This window comes from Numida meleagris, chromosome 4 (assembly GCF_002078875.1).
Source record: "Numida meleagris isolate 19003 breed g44 Domestic line chromosome 4, NumMel1.0, whole genome shotgun sequence".
Lineage (NCBI taxonomy): Eukaryota > Metazoa > Chordata > Aves > Galliformes > Numididae > Numida > Numida meleagris.
The window spans coordinates 14,083,976-14,095,823 of record NC_034412.1 but is presented as its reverse complement, the minus strand read 5'-3'; the positions used below and the strand labels follow the sequence as shown (position 1 = coordinate 14,095,823).

Here is an 11,848-nt window from a genome sequence, read left to right as displayed (position 1 = left end):
TAGTATTGTAAATAATTCCTGAGGGAAAGTATTCCGGTATGGACTACTCAGAGACATGAGATTCAGCTTGTTAAAGCCATATTGCAATGATGTCCAAGGCTGACTGACAAAGTTTGACTCATTTTTTTTTCAGTTAGAACAGAGCAAAACTTTTAAAAAACTCTTAGTAAAACATGCTCATTTTTCAATCCATTCTAGTATTTATTCATGTTCAGAACATCCATCTGTTTGGAAGAAAAATGTAAAGTGCAAATGAAATGTTTTCCTTTTTTGTAAAGCTCCATTACCCTAACTGTTTTTATTACTGGTGAGAATTTTTCACTTGGCTTCCTACACTTTGGGTTGGACCAGTGCCAGAGCCCTCTTCTGCATGGAATACATATCGTGAGTGTGCAGGACGGCCCACTAATTAATCAAGAATCGAGGAGATGTTGCAGTTGGACTTGCTTCATGGAAAAGGAGCTGGCAGCAGAGACACCTCCTGAAGTTGGTTCAAAGAAGGCTTCCAGGCTGTGGAACTGGAGGGAGAAAGAGGCACCTTCATAGCTTTAATACTGAACAGAAGGTCTCTTGATGTATAGAGCTGTGTGTGATGGTGATGTTCCCCGTGGCTTGTTTTCTGGTTACAGATTAATTTGCTTTATGTTCATCTGTCTAGCATGTGACAGTTAATTCATTTTCTCCTCAAACAGAGGGTAAAATTCTGCCATATGACCTAGGGTGGAATCCCGAACCAACTGAGGTGAAGAAGAGCCCTGCCATTAAATTCATTGAGATCAGGATTTAATTCTAATTGTTTAACCCATTTAGGGCCAGATTTCATCATGACTGACTCACAACTACATCCCCAAGAATTTCAGTGAGACACAGTGGCTTTTGGAGGGGGAAAAACAAGATAAAATTCATTTTTAAAGGCAGCATATTGAGGTACAAAGGAAAAAAGAAAGAGTTGAGAGTAGGAAGTAGTGAGAAAGATAAAACTTGTATTAACTCAATTGAGTCTTCACAAGATTTTCTAATTTGATCCAATACTCATCAGATTACAAATGGGCCCTTTTCTATGAATAGTCTTTTTAGGTTAATGATGAACAAATCTCTCTGGTTTATTATTACTGAGGAGACAGCACATTCTGTAAATGAAGGTGATAATTACTTTCTTCAGCATTAAGTAACTATGTCTATCTTAATTACAACAAAAATATTCTTGCAAATGTAGGCAAGTTGGCTTAACTAACAAGCAATTAAAACAGGTGAAACTACTTTTGGGGATGTGACACTTTGCTATCTGAGGAATGTAATAAAAATGTTAGATCTTCTATCCTTGCTGGTTTCAGTCAGAAGCCTTAGAATACAGAGGGGATATATTAGCTAGATAAATGGTAGGTGGATTTATGATGTGCTTAAACATTATTTTCAGAGAGAGGTATAGGATACTCAAGTTTAATGTTATGTTTTTGTCTTTGTTAATACATTCAGTGATATCTGTGAGAAGAGTCTGAGCATCTAATGTGAATGAAATCTTCAGGTAAGCTCAAAACAGCCTTTTTTGAAGAAAGGGGAAAAAAGAAGTTTTTTAAAGTGACCTGAAATGAGTATGGGAGTAGAGAGAAAGAGGGGAATCTTAAAAAGCACACTTTTTCTGAAAGAGATTAGGAGTTCTGGGAGAACATAATGCGCTGCAGATCATGTGACAGCAGAGATCTGGAGGGTTAGAGGGCAGCAGAGTTTCTCTTGCTGCTCTCCTGTACATAGTGGTGGAGTGCATCTGCGCTCTTGAAGATATGCTTTACGGAACGGGATGGCTCAGTGAGTTAGTACAGCTGGCTTAGAGTTGTCAGCACAGTTCACATAAAATGTAAATCTCAGTGCTTGCAGCATTTGGTTAAAGCTAGGTCATTCCAGAATTTTACAAATAAAACATGTCTTGTTCAGGATTTCCAACACAAACCAACACAGCATGAAATAGAGCAGAGAATGCAGTCAAGATGGCTCTTTTAAAAATAAATAAAATAGCATGGTAAGCAAAGATGAGGCTATGACTAATCATGTTGGCTAGTAGAGCCTCTCTTATACTGCATTAAATATTGAAATATTGTGTACCGAAAGAAAGCTGGCAGGGCTGAGTTAATGAGTCATTTATTAAAAACTCAGGATGAGGAATAAGGCAAAGGGATATAAGGTGAATGGAGTATAAAAATTTTTATGAAAATGCAATTCATCTTAAGACTGGAGAAGGACATTAGAGCCTTCTGTTTGATTCCGGCGTTGTTACTGCAGATCAAGACAATCTTTCCTGTTATTTTATTCCAGATTAGTAGGAGAGAAATGAACTCTGTCTCCTCAAATCATGAAAGTGGCTTTCAAATCTTAAAGTATAAATAAATGCAACTTGAATTTATTGGTATTTTATGTCCACTTATTTTGGACCTCTACAAATATAATTTCTAAAGTGAGTACTAGCCCTGAAATTATAAACTGGTGAATGAGAAACTGAAGCTGACAACACTGGAGCAATGGTGAACAAGCTATCAACAAATTCCTCTGATATCCTTCTTAATTTTGATAGTAGTGGTCTTGCATTGAAGATCTAAGAAATGACAAAGAAACTTGTAGTTCCATGAATGGCAATTGAAACAAAGGTGACACATACAGTGGTGCCTGGCAGCCTGTGCTGATGGAGAAACTGGTTTGCAGATACCGGTTGGAAGTAACCCCCCTCCTCAAATGTGTGCAGTGATGAGAGTAGGCTCCTAGCACCAACTGATGTGCTCTACTGGTGTTATTTCAGTAGATCAGACATTGACATAATCTACTGAAAGCGTTTATTCGTACCAGACACATGGTGTTTGGGGATATTTAGTCTCCAAGACTAAGCCACAGATATTACTGTAAGCACTGCTGTAAGTGATATTTCTGATGTATATCCTTGTACACAAGGAATTGAGATACTGATACCTGGATGAAATCTCCTGTGTAATTGTATAGCATCCTACCTTATAAAAGCAGGCAAGACTTGAGCATATTGAAAGAGAGAAACCTGAATTAGACAGTGATGAATCTCTCTCTCAGTTTTTTCCCCAAATCTCTAAGGGTTTCCTACTGCATGTGATGAAAAGGCAGGAGTAGCGTATACTTCTGATCTGCAGCTAAATGGATTGGAGTTTTGAAGGAAACCAGCTTAAGCACTAGGACCGTACGCTGTAGGATGCTGTTCTTTGATTCTCAGCCTATTTTCAGTGTTTAGGGAAGCAAAAATCAGAGGGTGAACTCTAGCACTAGAGAAAATGGGGGAATATACTACTTGGTCCAATCCATTCCGTGTCACTTGATTAACAATACATTTCACCTGACAAAATGTTCATCTTCTTACTGCGTACCAAATAAAACCACCTTTTCAAAGGAATTGTAGCTTATAAAAATGTTGGCATCCACAGATGCCCCATGCAGATCACATCACTTAATATTTTTGGGAAGGGAGTTAAGCATAGGACAAGGGAACATGATAGCGTTGCATTCTCCTCTTCTTGCACTCACTGTCTCTCGCAGACATTCTTTTGTTTACAGTTGCTGGAAATTTGAGAAGGTAAAGGGAACTGCTGCAGTAGGCCCTCCCCTTTCCCTTTTTGTTTCCACTAGCCTTAATTAATCTCTCCCTAGGTTCACCACGTTTGTGATTAGAATTTTTTAAAGTTGGGTTTATGCTCACTAAGCAGATTTTCTCATAGCTCTACTTGAAACTCCATTATTACCATTGTGAATGCTGCACTGTTTATTCTAGAAACCCATCTTAGTAATTTATCCTATATCTCTATTTTCCCCTCATGGAAAATACAATTATTTTAATTCTTGTAATTGTTTTTCATTTCCTACACTCCAAATTTGTCTCTTTTCCCCCAGGCATCTCTTCATCTTAGATCATTGACTGGAATGGCCTTTTTGGCTCTTTAATTTCTTATCTCTATTCCAAACGGACTAATATTGCAGAGTGTTCAATAAAAAAAAATATTATTTCATCGTGCAGTTACAAAATTGGCAGGCATTTAAGATGATTGTTCAGTTTTGGGGGTGCAAGTACATCTGAAATTGAAATGCCAGTTCAGTGGAAAGTTCTGTGAAACTTTGAGAATGAGCATTTGAATAGTTACACAGGTATAAACCTTCACTGTCCGTCAGTTCTGCATTCAGCAGAAGATATGAAGCCTTCCTTACTTTGTGCAGGAAAAACTATTGTGTCGTTACACAATTCCCATAGAGAATGATGCACAGTGAATCAGAGCGTTATATTCTCTCTTGATTCCTTTAGTCATTTTGCTTAATCTCATGTAATAGCCAATTAACTTGATTTGCCTTTAGAGCTGGGGAAAAGTATAAATAAACCTGGCAAAAGAGTGTGGTGGGAAGGAGCTCAGGGGCTGGAGTTGTGGAGGTGCTCTGTGTGAGCACCAGGACATCAGTTGCCATATGGTCAGTTATAAATAGGACCCTCATACAGCCTTATCTTTGATATTTCTGCTCATGATTTCTATTTGCAGGTTTTCTTGCCTTTGCTCACCCTGCCTGCTGTGCCTGTAAAAGCTAGCAAAAGTTTTGTTGGAGGCTCTGGTTCTGGCCGCTTTGCTGCAGCTGGGTGCTTAAAACAGGGATTGATGCTCAGCTGATAGTGAAACCAGCTGGGAGAGGACCATAGCAAAAGGAGAAGAGATTTAGATTAGATGTCAGGGGAATGGTTTTCACTAGGAGGGTGGTAAGGCCCTGGCACAGGCTGCCCAGAGAAGCTGTGAATGTCCCATCCCTGGAGGTGCTCAAGGCCAGGTTGGATGGGGCCCTGGGAAGCCTGAGCTGCTGGGGGTGAACCAGACCGTGGCAGGGGGTTGAAACTAGAAAGTCTTTGAGGTCTCTTCCAACTCAAACCATTCTATGATAACCTTAAAAAGCAATGGAGATCTCTAGGATAAAGCCTTTCCAAAAGGCCATGTTTCCTTAGAAATGTCATCTTTTTATTTCTGGCAATTTTTCCAATTGGAAATCTTGAGGTTTAGCCATTTGTTTATGGTTGCCAGATCAAAATTTCAGCAGTCTCACTGGAGTGCTGTGCTTGTGGATATATTTCTTTCTGAAAAATACAAGAAATTGCACTTGGGCAAGTGATTTTTTTGGGGGACACTTTGCCTCTTTATACAGGACAGGGGATCCTGTTATGGGACAAATGCTAGCGTGCAAGGTGTTGCTCCCAGCCAGGCTCTACTCTTGGTTTCTGCACTTTCCATGTGTTTTCCCTAGCATTGTTTGTTGCAAGATAAAACAGTCCTGCTTAGGATGGAGAGATGAGATATTGTGAGTCAAAGAAAAAGAAAGAAGAATGACAGCCATTTGGTAAACATGAAGGTCAGAAATGGTCTTTTTGTACTTAAAAACTGTCAGTGCAGAAAGATGACTGAACAGAGTTTGCTGGGATTACAGCATGGGTTAACTGTATTTGCCAGTACTTTTGTGTATGCACTGCTGAATTTGACGCCTGTTAGCGTATCTAAGTGACTAGCTTAATGGGAATTTTATTTAGGTGTGGTTCTAGGTCAAAGAAAAATGTCAAGATTTATTACACCTCACAGCTGTTTTTCTGCATTCTCCTTATTTTATATATTGCGCTGATCTTGTTATTTTCTCTTTGGCTCAGACTTTTCTGGTTGATTAACTGAATATCTGGATGAAAGGGAGACCTTCAGGTGCCCCCACACAAATGGTCAGAGGCCTTCCCATTTGCCTGCAGACAAGGCAAGCTCTGGTTTTGTGTCTGTGAATCAGTCTAAACTGCAGCCCCTGCTCAGAAACTTGTAACTGCACTCACTACTATATCATACAAATTTCTCATATATAAATATAGATGTTGAGATGATTAAACACATTAGCAATTTTCAGTGGTTCTTTAATTCCATCATTCGTTATTTTTGTGATGAGCATCTTTCTTATGAAACTTATTAAAATGTTAGTATAAATTTATTCCAAATTCCCTTGATGACTGTGTTTACACAAAATGATATACATAATGATTTGCTTTTTGAAGCTACATTAGAAATGTGCATTGGTTTTTCAGTTTATAGGAGGCCTTGTATTACTTTCATAAAGAGTAATGACTAATATTTTCTTTGTTAGTGATCTGCAGGCACTCAGGCATGGATGTTACCTCAGTTTGAGACTCATGCTATACTTCCTAAAGACTGCTTTCATGTCATTATGAGTTTAGTCAGGTTTTATAATGGTACATGGGGGTAGCCCTCCCTGATGGAGATCAGAGAGTCCTAGGTGTGAAAAGACAAAATGAGTAGGATCCATTCACCTAAGGTTTTGTTGCTGAGAAGTCATAATTTTAACTGAAATCAGTCATTTGAGCACCTTTCAGTGCTTTTAGGCATTTGAGCTTCTTTTTAGTGTGGGATTTCTGATGTTCCCTCCCTCCGTTGACTATAAAGACAGCCTAAGATAACTATTTGAGATTAAAAAATAATAATTAGGTAACAAAAATAAAATGAGCTCAATCCCTCCCTGAGGATTATTGCAGCTCTGCTGATCTTCTCTGGCTTTAGTTGGAAATACGATCTCCACTTCATCTTTTGGTTTACATGTTCAACTGTAACAAATGTATTTGGCTCCTCTTCCACTCTTATTGCAATTTAATGAAAGGCACTTGGCTTCCAGATATTTGTTGAGCTATATAGCGAAGTGAGCAATTACACCGTGGACTGAATTTAAATATATTAAAATGCTTTTTAAAAAAATCTGATCAATACCAATAGGTAATGCTCCAGGCCTTATTTACACTCAAACTCCCTTCTTTCTGTAAACAGACACACAGCTGCTTAAAAGCTCTAAATGGAAGATCAGGGAAAGTATGCATTCTTTTTTTCCTTGTAGCCTTCAGAAGTTTCTGATTCAGAGAACTGCTGAGCTAGAAGTTTTATCTGTGTTTAATGGCACTTTACTCATTTTTTTTCTCCATTAATTTTGTCTAAATTTCTGCCTTGAGTTATGAAAACTTCTGGCACCTGCAGCATAGTATGACATAATTGTGCATAATTTAATCTACTCCCAAAAGAAAATGTTTATAACTATATTTGGCCACCCTGCTTTGAACAAGCCTATCAGAAATTGTACAACTAGCAAAACAGACCAAATGGACCCATTGTACAATAAAGGCACAGGGCTACTGATATATCTTTCTGATTCACAGGGTCCTAGGCTTTGCAGCAGACAAGGCAGTCTCCATAGTTCTAAAGTTTACTGCAGAACAATATGCTTTGATTCAAGTGGATGTGGTTTGCAGACCAATAGTCATCTTTATTTTGGCAATAGCTTTTCTCCTTAGAATTATTTAGTGATATTGCACATACTTAACAAATACTTACCTTTGTTTTTTAGAGCAGATGAGTATGATGTCTTTTCTTGTGCCATCATATTAGCCATATACCCTGGGTGACAACTGTAACCTATATAAGGATATTTTCTTGCACTCTATTTCCTACTGGTTTAATATCTTGCTGCTATAAATTTACTGATGAGTACCCAAGAAACAATTTTTTCTCCCTGTAATTATTTTACCTATGTATACTAATTCTTTCCCTCCTCTCCCATTCGCTCTGGCCATGAGATAGGTGTGTGAGTGAAATCGTGGTTGCAGTATTTGAGAAGTTGTGTAAACTGTTTTTCTTTTCTTCTGACACATAAGAAAGTGTAGATGAAGAAAATATAATGCATAAACTCAAAGGAGTATGCTACGTCAACACTAACCCCATTATATCAATATAGTTGGGTTGGGGGTGAGTTGGAATTGGGAACTTGAAGGTTTTGTATTAATAATAGCTTTTAAAATCTATGTAATTAAGTGGAGGAAAAGCTGTTTGTTGCTTTGATGCCACAAGTGGTAAGAAGGAATTAGGAAAAAGAAATGCCAATCAGACTTTTATTGAACCCTATATTTGTTTTAATAGTTGGATTTTAGTGCAACTTATTGCCAGGTGCAAATATTTTTCTTTAAGAGAAAACATGTCTGAAATATATTGTCCTTCTATACAGGCATTTATAAACATCCCAAGCTTTTAGTAAGACTGGATTGAATGAGGATTGCTTTGTTGGTCTTATATAAAAATAAATGTGCTTAAAATATTCACCTTGAAAATACAAACTCTTTCTCCTGGGAGCATCCACTCTAATTATTCATAATTAATAAATAAGCAAAGAACCATGTAGTTCAACAGCAAGTAGTTATTATGGACTCTCAGGGCTAAAAAGATTTTCTGGTCAGAAAGCAGACATCCAGCTGTGTTAAAAGAATATAGGACTGAATGCAGAGGAATTTTTAGAGAGCTTCTTGTGTGTTTCTGAGTTAGAGAGATCGTTTAGGACAGAAACATCACTTCTTAAATAGAGATGCTTGAAAGCACACTAAGTTTTTCCCAAGTAATCCAACTTGATCCTGAAAACTGAGGGTGAAGCTCCTGATGTGAAGGCATTAGATACAGAAGAGTTCTTGGCATATGTGCTGATCAACAACAGCCCTTGTGGTCTGGGTAAGAGGAGAGGCATGGTTGAGGCTGTGGGTAGCAGTGCAGGCTGGAGGAGTGCACTGGGTATTTACACAGTCACATTTTCAGATTAGTCTTGACCAAATGCAGATGAAAGGTGGAGGTGATGAACCAACATATGCAGAGTGCTGTGTCATTTGGCACTACTGAAGAAATGCTGCCTGCTCAGGGGACAAGAGGACAAACCTTTCTCCTCCTATTAGTGGAATGTAATACCAGTTTTTTTCTCTCTGCTTGATATGACTGATTGTGTTGCAACAAGTGATGGAAAGTGTTCCTATGGTCCTTCCTTTGAGAGGCTGCTTGTTCCAGAGGCATCCTTGTTGCAGTACATCTAAGGGTTACCTCTTACTCAAGGCTGCCCTGTATTCTTCCAGTGTGACCCTCTGGGAGTCCAAATTCGTTCTGTGCTTTCCTGATTTGCTGCAAAATGTGTTCTGTTAGTTTTCTCAGCTTGCAGAACCACCCCCACTCGCAGCGGTAATCAGTGTTGCCAAACTGGAATAAGGAGCTATTCAGACTTGTGTCCCTGTAGAGTAATAATGTGGTTTATTTGCTTCTGTGTTGGACCTTCTAAGCCATACACGGTGCATTGGAGGACAACATTTTTCCTTATTGATTCACTGTTTTCTTTTTTTGGATCTTTATCCAAAATATTTTTTGCTTTATTTCATTTTTCCACAACAAATAAGCCCTTGGGATTCTTGAACAAATAACCCATATAGCAGGCTATGACAAACTCTCATAGACAGTAAGAGGCATAGGAGCAACTCATCCCAAAGATCTTGTTTCATCCAGAGCATCTTTGTCTTCCACCTGGGCTGTACTCAAACCAGAACACAGCTCTGAAATGTCATTTTCATTTCAGATGCCGTGAAAAGTTTGTCTCAACTTTACAAAGCTTTAGAAAGCATTACAAAGCACTGAAAAGAAAAAAATGTAAAAAATAAAAAATTAAACATACAGTATATGAAAATTACACCCTGGATTATAAGCTGTCTATTCTGAAGAGAGCAGTCTACAGAGTCAGGTCCCACTCCTGAGCTTCTTTTTTCACTAGTACCAGATTTAAAAATAATAACAAAAAATTGTATAGAGCTTTTTATTCCTGGAGAAGTAGTGAGCAGTGTGTGATACTTTTTTTATTCTGATGCCCATAAACAGCTGTGACCTGAAAAATAGACATGGAAAAGGGAATGGTCGAGGAAGTCAGGGATGACGTTTCTTCCACTGGAAGCCTTTCTCTTTTAAAAGAAATCTTGAACAGAAAACGACTAGACCTTTGCATGTGAACAATGTAATTATACATCCTAGCCTCACACCTGTTGAAAGGAATTTATTAGTACTTATGGAAAGAAAAATGAGGAGCTGAAGGCGTTGACCTCTTATTAAAATTGACTTACTAGTGTTTGTATCACCTGTTGCTGCAGTGTTTAATCAGTCTTCTTAGATTGGAGTAGGCATTAGATTAGCACCAGATGTTTCCAAACTTTGTGCAGTATTTTTTCCCAGTCTTTAAAATAGGACTTCTTTAGAAACCATTAAACAAAATAGTTCAGTACATTTGACTCCACTAAGTTCTGAGGAGGAGAGAGTTTACAAGTTATTATCTTTTCACATTATGGTGGAAGACATATTGTCAAACGGATCTGAAGGATCTTCTTTTGAGTTTGCTTTTCCTGAGGATGATGGTATAAAAATAAGCAGTGACGTGGCAGGATGATGGGTTTGAAGACTCAACAGAGGAAATGCATGTAAGCTCAAAAGGTCAACTTCTCTAAATAGTTTAAAAGAGAAAAACCTTGTCACAGATGGTGAAAAAAGGCAGACAAGATTTAAGTGTGGGTTAACCGGACTGCATATGTGTTAGCTTAACATCCTCAGAGAAGTGAATTTGTTCATCCAAGATGAGCACGCTTCCGCAATCTGTCCTTCATGACGGAGGTCCCTTCCCAGCCTGTAACTGGACCCATAATTGCTGCTGCAAGCTCAAGGCCCTTCTTCTGTGAGAAGTGGAGCATATGGAGATGGTGTGGCTCGTTAAACGGATGGAGGATACTCCTCCTCTACCATCCTTGGCTGTTTTTGGCCTTGGTTACAAATCAGTAACACTGGAACTGCATGAAATAGAAACACAAAGCAGTACTCAGTAAATTCTACTGCTGTGTGTGGTGGATGCTGTCTGGGGATGCTTCTGTAAAGAAGGGAATGAAGGAAAATGTTCCCCATGGTTGCATCAGACAGTGAAGAAAACATTCTCTCTCTCTCTCTCTCTCTTTCTCCCAAAAGAACAGCTAACATGCTGCAATCCAGTCAGCTCTAGATCTCTCATCACCCACAGAATTTCCAGTGAGGCCCAGCTCAGCAAAGAGGCAGAAGGAGAACACAACAAACCTTAGCAAAGCTGCAGCCCTGTTGTGGCTGGCTCGAAGTTTGCCTGCAGCTGCTTTGAAGCGCACATGGCCCTGCTGCCTGGTACCTGTGGGAACAGTGCTTGGTTCTATCTGTGGTCCTCGCTTCCCTAAAGGCGATTATTAATAATGAATAATTAGTAACAGCTCCCATGAGAAGCAGGTGACTGAGGCCTGCGTGTGTAGCACAATGGACAAACACATCTACTCCTTGGTTTAGAAGGAGGCATGCCTATGTGTATTGCATTTTTTTCATAGTGCTGGCAAACCTCACCTGTGTTTACCAAGCTTCACTGAATGGTTTCTCTTTCTTTTCTCCTTTAAAGATTGTGAGGCACTTGGGACATGGCCTGTTAAATTAAGACCCTTTTACACTGGGAGGGATGCAAAAGAAGTACCAGAGCCTAAAGGTTTTCAGTCTGGTTCTTTAGTTGGGCCACAGTATTTTGAAATAATAAGGGACTACATGGGACTGTGAGAAATAGGTTTTTGTTTTAATCATGACACGTGCTTATATTACTTTCCTGTATGAAATATCTTCCCTGTTCCTCAACTTCTGAGGTTGAGTTGAACTTCCATTCCTACGCATACATATATATAATCAATGAAACAATGTAATACCACGAGAGTATTACTATTTCCATGATTAAAATAAGGAGTACAATAGCTCCACAGTTTCCATTTTTATAGTAACTAGAAACACAAGTGTAAAATGCCCGCATAAAGGAGAAATACAAGAATAATTTTTCACTTCTGTTAAAACAAAAAGAAATTACTGTGTTTATTGCCATGCAAATCTGATGCAGAGTGGGAGGAGTGCATTCTGCAGGAGAGTGTCATCAGCAGCTTACATGGGGTAGG

The 11,848-nt window shown here is 38.8% G+C and overlaps 1 long non-coding RNA gene across 1 annotated transcript; it reads left to right on the top strand.

Annotated features, from left to right (window-relative positions):
- On the top strand, positions 1,342–11,288 carry LOC110397434. Its single transcript, XR_002437778.1, has 3 exons — positions 1,342–1,379; positions 1,477–1,525; positions 10,866–11,288. It is a non-coding gene; the product is annotated as an uncharacterized LOC110397434 (long non-coding RNA).